The 18,362-nt window shown below is 41.7% G+C and overlaps 1 protein-coding gene across 7 annotated transcripts in view; it reads right to left on the reverse strand.

Annotated features, from left to right (window-relative positions):
• Positions 1 to 18,362, reverse strand: part of TSPAN4 (tetraspanin 4) — a 471,022-nt gene that overhangs the window by 386,597 nt on the left and 66,063 nt on the right. For 5 of the 7 annotated variants that reach the window (XM_063331344.1, XM_063331346.1, XM_063331350.1 and 2 more), the window contains exon 2: positions 2,809 to 2,902. The exons of the other annotated variants lie outside the window; for them this stretch is intronic. The gene's annotated coding sequence lies outside the window, so the exon portion shown is untranslated. The remainder of the gene's footprint in view (positions 1 to 2,808; positions 2,903 to 18,362) is intronic. 7 annotated transcript variants of the gene reach the window in all.

Consider the following 18,362-nt stretch of genomic DNA (forward strand, 5'->3'; position numbering starts at 1 on the left):
TTCAGTGATCAGAGTGGGACAGTGGATGCTGGGATCTCATGTTTACACCTCAGTATCACTGGCATGGTATACAAGCCTGCATTACCCATCCATCCACAGTGCTCATCATCTCATTTTGACTGCTAAAAAGACTTCAGGGATGCTACCTGCGCTGTGCAGAAATATTACAGAAAGATATCCTGGTCAATACTTACGTTACTTCTTCAACCACTATACTGGAGCATTCGCTGTCTCCTTCAGTTCCCATCCAAGGTGGAAACTGTCCTTTAACAGAAAGGAAACTGGCACAGAGACTAAGCTGTGCTACTGAATTCTCAGAGGGAATCTGCAAGCAGAGCAGGCAGCTGAAACTGGACTTGAAGAGCTCTACGTTAGCTACCAGATTGTTCTCCTTTCAACAGGCGTACCAGCCAGCATGCACTCATGCAGCTTACTCACAAAGTCTGGTGGCTAAACAAAAGAACAAGCAAGTCAGAGCAGAAAGTCAAGGATGGTGTGGGTCAAGATTAGAAGCAACTGCATCAACAGGGCTGCCAGTGCAGCATCTACTATGCATCCAGCATCCCACCAGGGCTGACTTGCTCCCCAGGGAACCTTGCTCAAGCAGGTACAACTGCAGACTCCTGCCTTCTCAAGGGTGCAGTAGCCAAATGTTATAGCACAGAAAAGACCTTTGACATCACTAATCTACAACCTCACCCTCCACCGACAGCTAGTTTTAACAGATGCAAGTGCAGGTGGCTTCCATGGGTTCAACAGGGATTCAGCTTTCCCAGGGCACTGTAAAGAATCAGAAGGGAATGGACATTGACTCAAGAGGAATAGAGAGCAGGCTTAAGTGTGTGGAAGCAATCCTGCTTTTGATGTGAGAGCCAAAAAGTTCAAAAAGCAGCCTAGGCTGTATCTTTGCAGAAACACAAAGTCTAGGACTCCTTTACAGTGCTCAGCTCAGCATATATCAGATTGTGCGTACAGTCACTGTTCCCAGGGACACCTCTTGACAATTACTCTTAAGAAAACATTCACAATCACTACAGATGATTTATCATGAATGCTAACAGATATAAACCAGCATGTCTGCTCTCCACAGCTTTTTAAGGTTTTTTTTGTGATTAAAACAGTCACTTCTGCACAATACTAAATCAAAACGAAACAAGGGCCAAGCTAACCATCTCATACAATGCCAAGTTCCCCATCACACCAGCACCAAGTGCTTTGTACTTGGTTACAGAGAAAGGAATTTAAAGAACTGAGAAATCTTGATCAGGAAGAACAGTGGTAATGCAAGGTACAACTATGGTCTTGATCAATATTCCTAATACATAAAATATGCATCTCAGGGCATGTCTGCAGCACTGGAAGCAGTCTTCCGGCTAAGCAATTGTTTTTTCCTTCGACTCAGCTTCACTTCTAACTGCTTTTGATTAAAACAATTACTTTCACTCAATATTAAATTTCTGACAGGTGTTATTCTCTACATGTGCTACAAGCTGGCTCTATCCTTCCAGGCAAAACACAACAGCTCACTAGAAGCAACCTTTCTTATTTTTACAAGTCATATATAATTTATGCATCCGCAATATTGACAAAGGCTAGAAATACAGATTTTGTCCAGTTCTCTTTCCTATAACCTTTAAAGTGTTGCTTCCTCGTGCTATTGTCATTAGCTTTTAAGAGAATCAGTTACCGGAGCACAATTACTTCCCTTATGCCCAACCCCATAATCCAAGATGTACACCATGTTAACATTCAACACCATTTAACTGTACAAGTGTCCTGTGCTCTCTTAAGCACTTACCGGGGTTTTTTTGTTCATTGAGTCATCAAGTTTTCCTCAAAGCAAAGCCTTGCACATGCATAGATTTGCTCCTGCCCTTCTAGTCTTGCAGGTAGATTCCATGCAGGATACACACAACTGATGTATTCAGCTCTCCCAACCAGCACAAGACAGGTAAATAATTGTCTGAAAGCCAGAGATGGCTTTGCAAGCAATTGGTATTCCATCGTTTTAAAGACTGAAATATCAAAATCACCTGAGTGCATTTTACTGAGTTATTGGCAGAAGAGAATTATTGACAAAATAATCACAGGCAAATTACATAGACATTCACAGACAGCTGGTAGGAGTAGGGAAGCATTTTCTTCCCTGTATTTCTTTTAGACAGAAATTAAAAGTTGAGGGAATGAGGATTTTCAGTAATTTTCGTTTGGTATCCAAATAGCACTGAATTAGCTAGCTCTCTTACACTGCTGAGAAAATTCCAGCCTCTCATTTTAAGAATATACCTAGGAACAGACTCAGGAACACTCCAGCACTGAGACACCCCCTCCTTTCACCTGCCACTGCCTATGACTAGGTGCCACACATGTATGATGTGTTTGCTTCTGGAACTCTGAATTAGTAGGGAAGTTTAATCTTCTTTGCCCAAGCAATAATTTTCTTTCCTTGTTTTATTTAAATAAGTTTTTCTTTCTGAAGCTGTTCTCGGGAACAAAATATTTTGTCCAATTCTCATCTTGGCCATTGGATGAATAACCAGAATACACACTCAAAAGCGCATAGTCTTCCATTGTCCTCCCACCACAAGGTGTGCAGGTGGCCAGAAAAGAAGAGTTTGCAATGCTGAGCTTCCAGTATGAGCTTCTGGGCATGGGGATGGAAGGTATGTATCTTGGGATTTGTAAATCAAATCTTTTTGTAGTAGTAAGTGAACTGACAAAGTATAAATAGAGAAAGAGATCATTATCACAGATTACAGATAACAAACCCTCATTGGGGAAAACAGAGTGTGTGTAGGAGAAACTCACTATGACTGGTGGTTTTGCAGATGATGCACAAGATGCAACTGGAAGTAGCTTTTGATCTCCCACAACAATATCAGCCCGCCCTTCAGTGATGCCACTGCAAGACACAAAACAACAGATTCATGAGTAAAACAAGCAGGTGGTGATCAGGAGTCACTTCAGGAACAGACTTTTCAATCCAGGATTAAAGCTCCCTGCTTCACAACCGCCTTCCCCTCCCCTCTGCAGTTCCCCACACACTCTTCAACCTCAATTAAGTTTGTTACTAAAATGAAACTCAGGTCACCAGATAAAGATTGACTTACAGGAAAAATATCTTCTTGCACATTTCCAATACAGAATTAAAAACCATTTAAAAGACATAACTTTTATTTTCATTGAATCCACGGATAAACTAATAAAGTGAGAGGGAACATGCAATGGCAAGAGACTAAGGCAAGCTAGGCATGCAGAGGAGAATCCAGGTAAAGAGCGCCTACAGAAAAGCACCTTGTAATTTAAGGTCCACCAGCATCCCAAGAAACAAGCTTTGTTGCTCCCAGGGAACAATGCACAGAAAGCATTCAGAAGAGAGCACAAGCTTATGTTTCCTACACAGGGAGATGGTCATGGCAAGGGAGAGTAAAACTGATAAATATTTCTAATCATTCAAGTTTCTGAGACTGACAAATGCCAACAAAGCAAGCTCAGCTGGTGGAAGCAGTTTATGTAAATAACCACAAATGAAAAGCATCTTCTACTAGGAGTGGTAAAATTGCACAGCAATGCTGCACAGGGAAAAGTAAGGTTAGAACTATACTCAAATGCATAGGAACATTCGAATGCCTAATCAACCAACAGTTTACTTCTACCTACAGAAGCAGTGGTAAGGTCTGTACTGCAGACAAACCTTTCCAAAAAACCCAGCCCCTTCCTTTACCATTGCTGCTATATCATCGCAATGGATAAAGAATTACATCACTGGTTTGCGCCACAAGATTTTTTGCTAGCATATACATATCCTTAGCATTAAGTTTGGAACCGCAAAAAGATTTTACTTAAGCGCAATGCAATTAGCCCCGCTAATTTTAACCCCACTTAGGGTTAAAAAGCCATCCCCTACAAAAGGGCTACGACATCCTTACTGACCACAGATAACCAAGACTGCAGTTTATCTACCCGTTTAAAATACATTAGGTCTGTAGATCAACCGTGACTCGTTTGCCACAGTGTAACTCCTAGGTTTTGTTGTTTGTTTGGGGGTTTTGTTGGTTGTTTTTTGGGTTGTTTTTTTTTTTTTTTTGAAATCTTGCTATTTCAGGTGCTTAAAGCCACTAATTTCCAGATGGTCTAGAAATCCAGCACAAGAGAAAGCAGGCTATATCCCTGCTACATGCAGAAGTGTTGCTGTCTGACATTTCACTGGCACATAAATCAAGCAGGGTCCAAAGGAGAATCAGCAATGCAGTCCCTAAACATAGCTTTGTTTTGGTTTTTCTAAAACAAAGAACTAAGGAAGTAGATATCAAGTGTTTCTTGAGAAGAGAGAGCTGCCTGATGATTTTTAGATTTGGAGTTTTTTCCTAAACTTGACAAATACCAGAAGCAACATCACCTTTTAAGGCAAAAGGCAGCTGAAAGCAAAATCCTTCTGTTAAGCCAGAGTGACTCATAACAGCAAAGATTCTTCCTAGAAAAACAAATTCAGTCATGAAGCAAGAACAAGCTAGAAGCCCTTGTAATAACAATGCAAACGAATCCTTCTTCCCCCATAACTTTTGTGGACTGGTGTTGGCTGGTTCAGCAGGTGCTCTTGGCTACTGTGAAAAAGAAAACAAGCTAGATAGCCTGCTGCCCTGACCCAGTCTTACCATTCACTTCCATTCCTAGAGAGTACAGTACAGTAAACACAGGCACAGATGTACAGGAACACATTTCATGCCTTATCTTTTCCATAGGAATGCAGGAGGAAGTATGTATCTAAAGCTGTATCTACACTGCAGTCACGTGTGCATTCAACACAGTTGACAACCAGCTCATAAGGCAGAGAAGATACAGAAGCATGCACACAACACGGCCTCCCAGTAAGCCTCTGTAGTCATGTATAACCCAGTTTTAAATGTATAACCACATTTTTACCATGCCTGTTAAACAATGCTAACAAAACCGAGGTCATGTACAGCTATTCAGACTGCAAACCTGCCTCCTGAAATAGAGGTTGGCACTGCTATCAGAAGTGACAGCATTAAACTAATGACAGGATGTGATCTCAGTAGGCTGCATCTAAATCTACTCTTCAAATCTAGCAGACAACCAAAACCCTCCTCTTTGATTAGCATAGTCATTGCACAGATTTGCCTTGACCCGTCCAACACGTGAGCCCAGGCAACTACAGTTTCAGCAAAGAAGGTGCTGGCACCACCAGCAGCGAGACCAGGGCTCCATTTCCCTCTCCACAAATGACCTGCTGTACAACCTCAGGCAAAACATTTTGGCTGCTTGTGTCCCACTTTCATTCTCAGGTTGATTTTTTTTTTTTTCCCTTTGTCTCCTCTTTTGATCAGGGACCATCTTTTACAAGATGTTTATGTCTATTTATCATGTGTTGCTGAGCACAACAGGGCCTCTAAGCATTAACTTTAATAACAACAGGAATGTCAACTGCAGTGTAATTCTAATTAGTGCTACAAGGCTCCCCTCAAACCCAGCTACACCAGACATCCTGCTCCAGAGACCAGAGGCATGTGTTTAATATTTCTGTCCTGGATTGTGCCAAATGCTTCCTAGATCTCTGGCATGCACCACACAACCTGGAGTCCATCTAAAGAGTCTCCGAGAAGTCCAAACCATTTAGGATATTTTTTTCAGGCTAATATTACAGGTTCTTAAGGGCAAAAACTGCAGCTTAGCAAGAGAAAGTGAATTGAGTCCTAACACCTAAATACAAACTGTCTGATTATAGACATGTCACAGACAGCTCAGCTTTCCAGGAACTTGGACACCCTCAGCTAGACAAGGGTCCTGCTCTCCGATTACCTTGCTTTGAAACACCCGTACTTGCTCTCCCCACTCTTGCATTCTTCCCTTGGCACTGCTGTCCAGTCAGAGATCAAGGTGACTTTCTGCTGTGACCCAGGACACCAGTGTATGAGCTTGACGGGATTTTGTTAAGTGTTCGCATCTTCTGTTTCTACTCGCAAAGGCATCTGTGCTCAGCCCTTAGCACTGAAAGCTGCAAGATCTGTGATCCTCCTCTGGCTGTTCCAAGTCTCAGCCTGACCTGTGAGAAAGTTCGCTCTTCTGCAGATGAGCTTTCACTTTTATCACTTTTATTCACAAACACATAACAGTTCTTACATACCCCAGGCACTCTAAATGGAATCAGTAACACGAATAACCCATCCTTTGAGCAGGATGAGACTGTCCTAGTGCAGCCTGAGAAGGCAGTTACTCCTCAGAGCAGGTAAACCTACAAGGTAGGCTGAAACATAGCAGACTCCTGAAAGCCTCTCTGCATCAGCCAGTGCCTTCCATCACTGTCATTTAACTCTTCCTTTATACGTCTTCCTTTATAGCCAGTGTAACTAGATCCAAAGGAAATCTGTGTTATATTGTTGGAAATCTGTGTTATATTGTTAAATAAGTTACTTTGAAAGCAGAAATTGTTGGGGAGTTTCAATAATCATGTGAAGTCCAGAGTCTTGTGTTAGACAATTTATTTAGGTTTCCAGACATCACCACTCTTACCTAGGTTTGCACAAGTGGGATTACAGAGCTCTGTGAGCACCCGGCACTGGACATACAACCAGAGATAACGGCACCAACTCAAACAGTCACTTGTGGCATAATGCCACCATAACGGCACGCCAGCCTCCACGGAAACAAGCAGAGGTTCCTTCTCCGTGGGACATGCCACATCTCACCAGAGGGTACAGAGGCAGCTCCCACGTCACCCCTCTGTACCTGCCAGAAGGGAGAGGCTGCCTGAGGCTGACCGTTCATTCATAATTCAGACATCACTATGACCTGCACTACTAATTTAATAGTTTCAATATTCATAATTAAAATCAAAGTGATTAGAAGTCAATAATATGAAACCTTGATTAAGGTCAGCAGTTTTAAACTTGGTTTCCATGTTTAGCTGTTATGCCTGAAAAAGGGCTGATTCTCCCTGTTTAGTAACTATGAAAACATATAGATGTTTAGATTAAAAAAACCCCATGCACTAAAGTTCAGCATGCAAATTTGTTAACGATATATCACCATTCATTTAACTAAGCAGTTATGCAATAAATGATATGTTTATACAAGTTCAGATTTTTTTGCAATTTTTAGATGAATGAATGATGGATTTCCTTTTCACTAAAGTTGGGGTGGGGGGGTTGTTTGTTTCTTCTTTTGTTTTGTGTGGGTTTTTGTTTAACTTTTACTTTATGTCAAGCTGTCCTTGGAGGAAAACTGAAACACAATTAAAATCTGCAGAAACAGCCTTTATTTACTACCTAAATTGCCCCAAACTTGATGGCTCACCGAGAAAAGAAACTAGGTTTAACAAACTTTACATTTAAAATTGTTTTTAAAATAGTATTGTCTATAGTGAAAGAAAGTAAGGAAGTATGACTGGTTCTACCAGAATAAAGAGAATACCTCACCGTCCTTCATTTAGACTTTCTTCAATCCCTCCCCGACACAAGCTATATAGCATTCTCAGCTTCCGATCAGTCTCACAACTTCACAAGCTACCCGTCGTGGAATTGATATTGCTGTAAAACGTAAGTGACAAATATTCTCCCTACACCTGCAGAAGAGGCTATTGCTCTCACAGGTTATCCTGGCACGGCAGTGAACTCTTTTTCCAGACAATTAAACCATTGATTTCCTGTGGTTCAAGCACTTTCATTTTCCTTTAAAGCCCCAGCCAAACCTCCACTGGTAAATACTTTTTAATTTAAGTGCTATTAAATGGTTAGGGAAAGTTTAAATCTTCACCTGATTTGTCATTATTTTGAATTCACCATTGAAGAGGTTTCTTTTCAGAGAATACACTTAACCTCACATATACACACACACCCAAATATAGACATAGCACTGTTTAAATGCATTGAGTCCAATACTTGCCCAGTGATTCTTAAAACTGCTCCAGGGCTTTCAGAAACATAAGGTGTTTTTAAAACATGACAGGTACTTATCTCCCAAAATACACTGTCAGTTAACATAGCCAACTCTCTCTCACTGTAAGCCTTTAGGTAGAGATTGTAGGTATTTTCTAAAGGAGTTACTCCAGTTCCCAGCAAGCTGATACATCTCTTATAGTACCATGATATCACATACATTTGTCCCTCTGTCATCCTTATTAGCCCAAGAAGGACTATCTTTCCCATGCTGCATTGGGCATGCACCTGAAATACCATGAGGAAGGCAACACCAGCAACAGCGGGACCCTGCCCACTCTCCAAGCTCTCTCTGAGCAAGGGTAATGCAGCGCTGCTTGAGCTAACTAATGGTTTACTAGCTAGGTCTGGGGTCACAACACACTCTTTCAGAGGCCCGCCTAATATTGTGGCATGACATTGAGTCACAGCAACACTTCAAGCTGCCCTGAGATCATCCACAACACTTGACATCGTGCAAGACAGAAGTGACTTTCCCAAGGAGTCTGCCACACAGCTGGGAGATGAACCCAGTACCCTCACACTCCCAGTGAGCGCCCAGCTCCATGGGGAGCAACAGCCAGGTAGATGCCATTCCACAAGCATGCCCTAAGCAAACATTCAGAAGCAGTCATGGAGAAGCGTGGTAGACGGGAAGAACAGCCAGTGTAGGCAAAGAAAGTTTTGTTACCAACAACAGTTTACACGCGATTTAATTTCCTACCCCAATCAATCAAATGAAGCACTTAAGGACACAGCACTGAAAGTTTTCTAGTGCTGTAATTTCTGCAAGGTACTCAAATCCTTTTTTTCTTTTAAAGCTTAGCTTTTCAGCTTTTCCTGTTAAGCTAGTGACTTAAAATGACTGTTATCTTAGTTTTGTTGCTGTGGATACACCAAGACACACGTTTTGCTTCCAGTAAATCTCCAAAGCAGTAAACTACATCATAGCATTTTTACCACCGTATTTCCAGAGGGAAGACACATCTATCCTATCATTGCCCTTTGTGGTAACTTCACAGAGTTAAAACAACACTTTCCCAATTTTGAGGCAAGTCTAGATCTTTTGCTATCCTAAACCAACCATCCAAAACACAGAAACCAAGTAAGTTTTCCATCTCAGGTTGTAGCAATTCCCTCTGCTCTGATCCTCCATCTGGCCACAGGCCCTTGTGCTGGCAAAGCAACGTAGCATCGGGTGTGAGCACATCAGCCAGCTATTATAAAATAACACTCTCTTGCTGGGCCAGAATTGCTGCAGCTATGTCAGGCACTTTGTGGTAAATGAAGAGCTGCTGTGCAGTAATTTAAGAGCACTGGTGTTTGGCAACAGTGTGAGCACTGGATGTGACCTAGTCAGTGGGGGAAATAAAGCACAACTCAGACCTATCTGGGCCAGGACATCAGCGCTCGCATTGTCGAGAGTTCTTCACTTTGACATGTGCTGCTCTGAGCAACTTTCTGAGAGTCTTATGACTGATTTTCCCATAGACTCACAGGCCCATGTCCCCTTTTGTCTGGGGCACTCTAATTCAGTTTGCTTCCAGCCAAACCCCTTTAGACACGCACTTATTCCCCCCTCTTGTCATAAGCATGCCGAGGACTTCACAACCTGCTGCCCTACCCTTGACTCCCGCAAAAATTCAGATGCCTTGGGTAACACTTTCAAGCACATAGTCCCAGTGACAAGATGAGAGGCTCATTACAGCATAACTGTGCAGAATGCATAGCAATTTTATTTGTGATCTATACAGGAGTCAAATTATCACCTTTCAGGCAGCTTCAGCAGCAGTTTCCAATGCACACTTATTTGCAAAGTTTAGAAAGCATCTAAACCAGTACTGATACTAGATATCTATACCAAAGATACTAAACAACTATACACATTGCTAGTACCTCGAACACCTTCCCTCTGAAGAAGGATTTAAGAAACTCCTTTAATGGGATTGTTAGCACCACTAGGCCTTGGGAAAACCAAATGCATCTCACAAAGGATCAACATTGCTTTCTGTGGGTGCTTTAAGTCCTTCTGTAGAAATGAAGGTTGGCTTAAAACCACTGCAGATACTCTGGAATATTTTACACTCAACTCAGGAGTCCCCAAATGGATCCAGCATCAACACTTTTAAATTATTTAGAAGTTTTCAAAAGTTTTGTGATGAGTCAGTTACAGTAGTACCACATCGCACCACATTAGTTAAAGCAACTTGACAGCAAATGCAGTTCTTTACTTCCTCTCCAGATCCCTGTTATACAGGCAAAACAGTTACAATGGGACTTGAGTCTTCACGTCTCTGCCCCTCAGTTCTCACACACAATAGAGAGAACACTTCAACTAATTGGTCCATCTTGAGAACAAAATCTGCCCCTTGCTAGCAGAAATCATCTCTCACAATACCTATTTACTATGTCTAGCTCAGGAAATTTCTGGTTTTGTTTGGGACAGTCTGAGCAGTACAGCATACTAATAATTATCTGCTTATACTTAAAAAAATGGAGGAAACCAGCCAAAAAGATACATACATTACAAATATTAAAATATGGGAAAAACTAAATGCTAAGCTCCTTACAAGTCTATGACAAGACAGAAAGCCCGTCTTGGAGATTCACAAATTCATAGAAGACAAAAAGCATCCATCCCCAGGAAAATTCAAATTTAAATCATTGCACTTGGATTCTGTCTTGTGGTTTGCTACAATCACACAAGAGCTGGTCAAGTAGATTAAGTGCTACAGCTGGAAATTAAACTTGCAGTGATAACAGCTGTTCACTGGCCACTGGTATTCCAACAGCATTATAGCTAACTAGCATATTTCTTGTTAAAACCACACCAGGCCCACAAGTCAGTAAGAATCATAATGTCTGTCTTTACCTCTCCCCAGCAGTTTCTGCCATCTCCCTTTGTTCTTCTGTGTCATCTTCAGCCTGGCATAGCCTAAAACCGCTCTCTGGTTTATACTTCATAATGCATGTTGCTATTCAATCTGTACAGCTAGTGCTGTACTCTTGCAAACACAATGCTTGGCTGATGCCCATCCATTACAACTAGCATGCACTATTCTAAAGATGACAAAAAGCCTCCCAATCCAGAACCCAAAAGCAAGCAGGCACCTTAGGGAAATGCCTGTTCATACAGCACTGTAAGTATCACTAATGCACTGGGGTTTTCTGAATCCCATGAGTTAGCTGGCTCCTGCCCTGAGCAGATGGCCAACCAAAGCACATACTTAATTTTCAACTATGAGAAATGCTGCTGTTGCTACCTACAGTGAGACTATACTTAAGAAATATGCTGTGGCTGTATCAAAACTTCGTATCACTTAAGATATAAGTAAACTCCTGCTATGAAGATAACATCCTCTCACTTCTGGTCTGTTTTAACATTAGGCAGTCCATGGGAGGATAAGGCAGAGGGATGATACTTCACAGCTGGATGGGAACAAGAGCCGAAAGTCAGCCGCAGGAAGTCAAGCAAAGTCTGGAAATTGCTGGAAGAAAGTAATTCCTCATTATGGACAGGCTGTGAAGTATAAACTGATAAAAGTTGCTCATGTTCTACAGAGCAGGAGAGAAACAAGAAACAACATTAAAAGGCTTAAGAAATACAAGTTGTTTCTTGTACCTGGTCCATGTTTTCTGTGATATGCCAATGCCATAATATTTCCAACACAAAGCCAGGTACATAATTTCATCTCGTCAATACAAACCCAGACGGCAGTTCCACTCTATCTCCTTTCTATACCTTAATCTCTCAACGTAGGTGACTCGTATCAACCATTACTCGTTCCCACTTCAATTAAGACACCTAACAATTATATGACAGTTCTGATACAAGAAACTGGTGCTATTTCTTCACCACACACACATACACATAGCGGTGTCCTCCCTGCAATCCTCCACCTCGAGGGAAATCCAACCACTGGGGGAGACTAGGCAGAACAGTGTGGGAAAAGAGGAGGATGAGACTCAAACAACTTGGAAGCCATCCTTCTTCCCAGCAAAGACAAGACAGATTACTCTGAATCTTCAACTGTGCCAGTCCAGCACATTAAAAAAAGCTACCAGGGACCTCAAGCTTCCCCTCAGCCCTTCTCTCAGCCCTGCCATGTGCTCAGCAGGACACAGGTTCTCAGGTGGCGTGAAATGCACGAAACTCCTCCCAGTTCCATGAAGCAATGCCACTTTATACTGACTAGTGATGTGGCTCAACAAATCCAAGGAACTCACGCACTCATTAGGTATCCTAAGCAGCAGGATATTACAGTAAATTATGACAGCTGCTGTGTGTAGCTTTTCAAAACTCTTTTCTACACCTTTAAATACAGCTAGCATTGAAGATGTCCTTTACTAGGAAAAAACCAAATGTATACATCAGTGCCATGTACAGATTCCAGCATTCTGTAACAGTGTTACTTGCCAGCATTTACAAAGCAGCGACGCCAAAGTGTAAAGGTTTTGCTAACACCAATCCACATGTACTGCTTTCAGTAAAAGTAAACTCAAAAACACTCTTCTCTCCTCTCCTCATCATCTCCAAAGTAAAGCCTGATATCCTCCCTCCCTCCCTCCTCCATGAACCACCCAGTTTTCCTTCTTGCCTTTAAAATGTTGCATTTCTCGCACTGTTTAAATGCACAGAAATAAAGACATAGCATGAATTTATGAGGAAACAAACAAACAAAAAGTTTTCCTACACCTTCTGAAATCTCTCAAATTCTAAATATTTAAAGATATTCACTCATGCCCCTCTACACTAATACCCCTTTACAGTCCTCAAAATGTCATTCCACCTCTCTACCTCTTCCCGTCTCTCCCACACCCTTGCTGCTGTACTTACCACGAAATACTCTGCACAAGGGAAGAGACAGGACAGGATAGCTTGGGCTATTTCAGCTCCTGTAAATTTGTGCAATGTGTACTGTCCCTGCCTCACAGACATCACAGTTTAAACAGATGAGGCTGGGAGAAAAGAAAAACAATTTACCTCATTTATAGGTTTTTCAGGAGACTAAGAATCTTGCTCATGATCACACAAAGAAGTTTATGGCAGAAGTAAGAACTGAACTCATACATCTCCATTCATTAGTATAACTCCAACATCTTTCCTTTCAAGAGCAGTGGATCCTGTAATTTCTTCCCATGAGAGGTCAGGAAGGACTTTGGCTGCAGACAGACATTTTTCTCTCATTCTCCCCAACCTGAGAAGTGTTTTCCTGGACTTCGTGACTCCAATGCACAGGTAAATGTCACACGCATAAACAGTTACAGCTCTATCTGCAACAAATGAGCTATGTCCTGTTCATACTGATGGTAACAGTTCTCTGGAGTACTGTTCCCTCACAAAAACACCCCAGTGCAGTCCCAGACTCATTTGCCTGACTCTTTGCCTTGTGATTTAATGGATTTGAGTGTATATCAAAACATGGAATATTAGGCACATATAAGAAAGAGGACTAGGAAAAATAATTCTTGTAGACCCACTCCTCTTGGAAACCCCTTCAATTGTGTCTGCAAGATAAAATAAACTAACAGCCTACAGGTCCTGGGGAGAAGAAAAAAAGCATCTAACTGGGAAGGGAGGGTGGGCAAGTGGGAAGAGAACACAGCAAAACAAGCTGAGAAAGCCCTGCATTTATTGCCTCATGGAAGTTACCTGAAGGGAGCTCAGGGCTGATACCTTTTTGAGTAGAAGATTCAAGCAAGCAAGAAGGGGAGACTGAAGCCCATTGCCACTCTGCTGCAATGCTGATGGAACGCAGGAGGAGGCTGGTCTCACCAGCTCAGTACAGCTCTTCCCATCTTGTGTTCTCATGGCACAAAAACAACCCCACAAGACTAGTGCAATGGTTCACGCCTCCACACCCTAATCCTCACTGTGTCAGCAGAAAGCCCATACCATAAAGCTATGGTTGCAAGGTGGCATGCTACAACGAAGAGGAAGTGATTCTAATTACAGCTCTGATCCCTTCACTCCTGCACCTGCAAGGAAGTCACGTTTAAGGAATCATGCCTTTGCCATGGTACGTAAAAGCCACCCCGCTTTGTATTCTGAACTAGCCAGGCAGTGTAGTACATTCTCCATCTCCATACTCAGGAGCCTCTCAGCAACTCTAGCTGGCCATAATTACATATAAACTTCTACAGAAAACATGACAGGCACTTTTGAAATGGGAATGAAGTAAGCAAATTATCAAACTTGAGGAAAATTTCCATAACCTCCAAGTTAGCCCCTACTGCACGATGTAAAAATCATAATGTGCTTTTTCAGAGTCTTTCCCTTTTTTACAGGCTTTGTAAGAGTAACAGTCCACACACACACATCCCCTGAGTCACCAACTGGAGGCACTTCACATGCCTCAGTTCTACCCTCACATCAACAACTCCAATTTAAAAGCCAGAGCAGGCACAGAGAGAGAACATAAAAAACAAATTCATCAAGTTCCTCTCATCTCTCACTTGCTAAATGGAACTATATTTACATTGGTCAATAGCATCTGTCAGGGAATGAATACAAAAGCAAGCATTGTTTTGGCCAATTTATGGAGTAACAAGGATATTTTCTGAACAAACTCTTCCCTTGCCCTATTAGTTGCACCCATCTAACCACTGTGCCAGTAAAAGCACACACACACGTCTCGTCTCTTCTCTTTAATAAGGAGAGTCACAGGAATGAAACAAAAGGGTTGCAATGGGTGCAAGACCATCCCTTTCAGAAAAGCATCAATATCTTTAAATAAAGATACTAGCTTAATAAAAGCAAATACACGGCAGTACTTCCCGTCAGATAAGAAATAAGCAATGTTTAATCAAGGTAGCCATTTTGCACTGATGGAACTAGTCCAAGTACAAAAACATAACATTTTACTGAAAAAGCTTTCCAGTTCATTGCCACCAGGGTTATCACCCCAGAATAAGAACACCCGATACTGGTATAGTTTGTACTCCAACAACAGAAAGTTAGAGTAATACATTTGTACTACTTTAACAGGCATAGTAAATGTTATAATCTGTTCAGTAAAGTATTCGCACTCCCCTTCACTCACAGATGTACACACCATCGCAGATTGTGGGATAGTCCCATTGTCAGGCAAGGGAATGCTAAACAGCATGGATGTGAAGAGCTGGATTCCACAAAAGGAGTGGGCATTGGAGAAGAGAAGAAAGCATGCTTCACCCTCTGCTTCCCATTTTCTTTTTAAGGAGCACGCAACTTTTGTGGATCTTGCTACTGGGCACATTTTGTAAGGCAGAAAATAATTCCATTATAGATTTATCCCTCTCTTCTGCTAACACTTCCTTTGTAAGATCAGCAAGTAAGGTTTTGGTAAGGTCAAAATTGGCTTTTCACCCTCTAGAGACCCAACTGGTCTTTTCAAGCAGCTTAATAGCTTTTATCTCCTGAAAACATTTCAGTTGTGTGGGTGGGTCCTCTGATTCCCCTTGCATTATAAATATATCTGCAAGCCCTGCAGACAGTACAAGGCACACAATATACAGCACAGACACCAAGTGATATTTTCACGTTGAATACACATAGATTACAGGAGCGCACGCCAAGGATAACATCTGTCCTCTAACGCCTACCAAAGCTAAGGAGCCTTTGGACGAGCTCACAAGGGGGTCAGGCTGATTCTGTGACAATATCCATGCAGCTACAGCTTTGCCCCCCCCTTTAGGTGTATGACAGCACATTTTCCATGCCTGTTACACTAGTAGTCAGCACATTCTTCTAAGCAGAGCTAGGCCTGCTTACAAGTACCAGAGAGGTACAACTGAACAAAGCTTTCACCTGAGAAGCAGCAAAGTTCTGGAGGTCCAGCAATTAAAGACATTCACTGGACAACGGGACAACTCTCTTCTGTGTGTGGGGTGCAATATGTTCCAACGAGACCAGCTTCTAACACAGACCAGTCCTCAGTCTACAATACTTCAGTTATTTCATATTCAGTGAAGAAAGCAGGCACAACAGTGTGGAAATGTGAACTGACAGTGTGCATATTCATGTGTATACTTGCACATACAAATTATAATTGCTTCTTTATTACAGGTACTACATAGAAGATCAGTATTATGAAAGAACATGACTCCTTCACACAAGACACCATACCTGTCCACCTTTAACATGCATGGGTTAGTTTATACATACCTCAGCCACAAGCTATGATTTTTGTACATCTTAGTCTTTACTGCATGTTTTCTCACCTGTGAGACACAGGTTCTCATCATTATAAAGACCAGAAAATACAGGTATTGATACAGTCACATTGGCTCAAGGTTCGGCCTCAGAATAGACCACCCGTTCTGATTACTTACACTGCCTTCGATGCTGGTTTGCAACACCAGTACAAACTCAATCATCAAAACAACCAGTCTGAAGCAGGTACTCCAACAAGCTCAGTTGTACCTGGGTATAGCTAAGAGCATACAGACACAGTCAGGAAAGCCTGGGTCTGAGGCAGTTCCATGGTCACTTTAATTGACATGTAGGATGCTGCTGAAAGGCAATCTGGCCCACGCTCCCCTCTGCCTACCTGCTCTTTACCCCTCTCCTCTCTCATGCTAACACTAGCATTCAGAATCAGCTGTGAAGCTGGTAATTCTGGGGGGAAAAAGAAAAATCTGGCATAGGAAAACACTGAGAAAAAACACAGCCACAGGCAGGAGGAAGTCAGGACCACCCCCTTCTGCAGTACTCTAGATGTACATTGCAAAAGCATTTTAAGTTCATTACAAAAAGCAACGCCTGGAGCTATAATCCAAGCACATTTTCAAGTGTCACACAATAACACCTAGATAGAGTATATATGAAACTTCAAATAAGGCTCTTATGCCTGGGTTAACATACCTACACCTTACATAATAAAGAAAAATAATCACAACCCCTAATATATAAAGGTTACAATCCAAGCATGCAAACATAAGATTATAGAAGTATTCACTGAGGACAAACTTACTACGTGAACTATAAATCAAAGCATTACTTCAGATTCAAAGTTGGTGCCAGACTGTGTTTAGCTTTTGTATTGCCACCACTTGAGATTTCAAAAAAATTCATGAGTGCACTCAAACTCTGTCTTGAGGAATTTGCCAACCAGTTTTCAACAGATTAACAAAAATTTGAGAAGCAGGTCAAGCTTTTCACCTGCCAGCCCTACCAGCGTCCCTTTAAATCAACATCAATAACTATTAGGCAGTAGCAACTGTAAATTAATGGCCTATTCGTGTTTAATTCCTGACATTTATGATAACAACATGATCTTGATGGACTCATTTAACATTAATAGTGCCATTGGTCCTTAATTCAGCTTAGAAATTTTCCTTTGCAACTCAATATTACACATACTAATTGATAGTTACAATCTTGAAATATTACTGACTTTTCCTACACTAAATCTTACAATTTAACCATTAGAAAATGGGACTTTCTGGCAGGTAAAAAGGGAATAATATGAAAATTTTGTTTCACCTAAGCCTTAAAATATTATGCAAAATAAGCAAAAGAACACAACACTGACATGAAATGGGAGAATAATGTGTGTCTTCAGGTATTCCAGGAAACAAGGAAGCCCTTAGAAGGCTCCGAATAACATATGCAACCTGGGTTCAAATCTTGTGATCTTCACTTCCACTAATAATTTAATTATTATACGTGGTGCACAGAGACCACTGTGTGCCTTACACGTTCCTACACAAGCTGCCAGAAGGAAGATTGAAATCTGTACCCATACATGGAAATTATACTCTCTGTGACCTCTTTGCTGTCTAACTCCCTCTGGTGCTGCAAAGCTAAGTACCCCACCAACCCAGCCCCTTTGCAAATCACACCATTAACTCCTTCATTCCATTCATCACATTTTATTCATGTATTGTGGATAAATTGTGTCTCCTTTTCCACAGCTTTTCTCTGCTTAAAATGTACATTGCCTTGGGGAAGGGACTGGCCCTTCTACATAAGGCAGTTCAGACCTGCAATAGCAATGACAAGAACCTAAAAGCCATTAGAAAAATGAATGACAAGTCTAACCCATAGTTATGAGCTGCACATGGCTAATGGAGCACATTGCTGGGGATCACAAGTGGTCCCAGAAGGGCTAATTTATAATCCAAAACATTAATATCTGCAGAGCAAGCACAGCACAATCATGACCTATGTGGTGCCCAAACAGTCCTGCTGGTAGGAGCCCGCTCTTCATTGGCTACTCAGGCTGATTCCTGCATCTCATGTCTTAGGCTGAAAATGACTTACTCTTAAGGGAAGGTCGCATACTGTTAAACTTAACACATCAAATCCATTTCATGCCAAAAGAAACTCTTCCTACAAGAGCAGCTGAGGGCATGCAACACCTCGCAGGTAGATCTGGATCTTGCTGCACTCTGTGCATTAGCCATGTCTGACTGAGGCAGAAAATCAGTCTTTCTGCACTCTGC

This window comes from Chroicocephalus ridibundus, chromosome 4, assembly GCF_963924245.1.
Source record: "Chroicocephalus ridibundus chromosome 4, bChrRid1.1, whole genome shotgun sequence".
In the NCBI taxonomy this organism is placed as follows: Eukaryota; Metazoa; Chordata; class Aves; order Charadriiformes; family Laridae; genus Chroicocephalus; species Chroicocephalus ridibundus.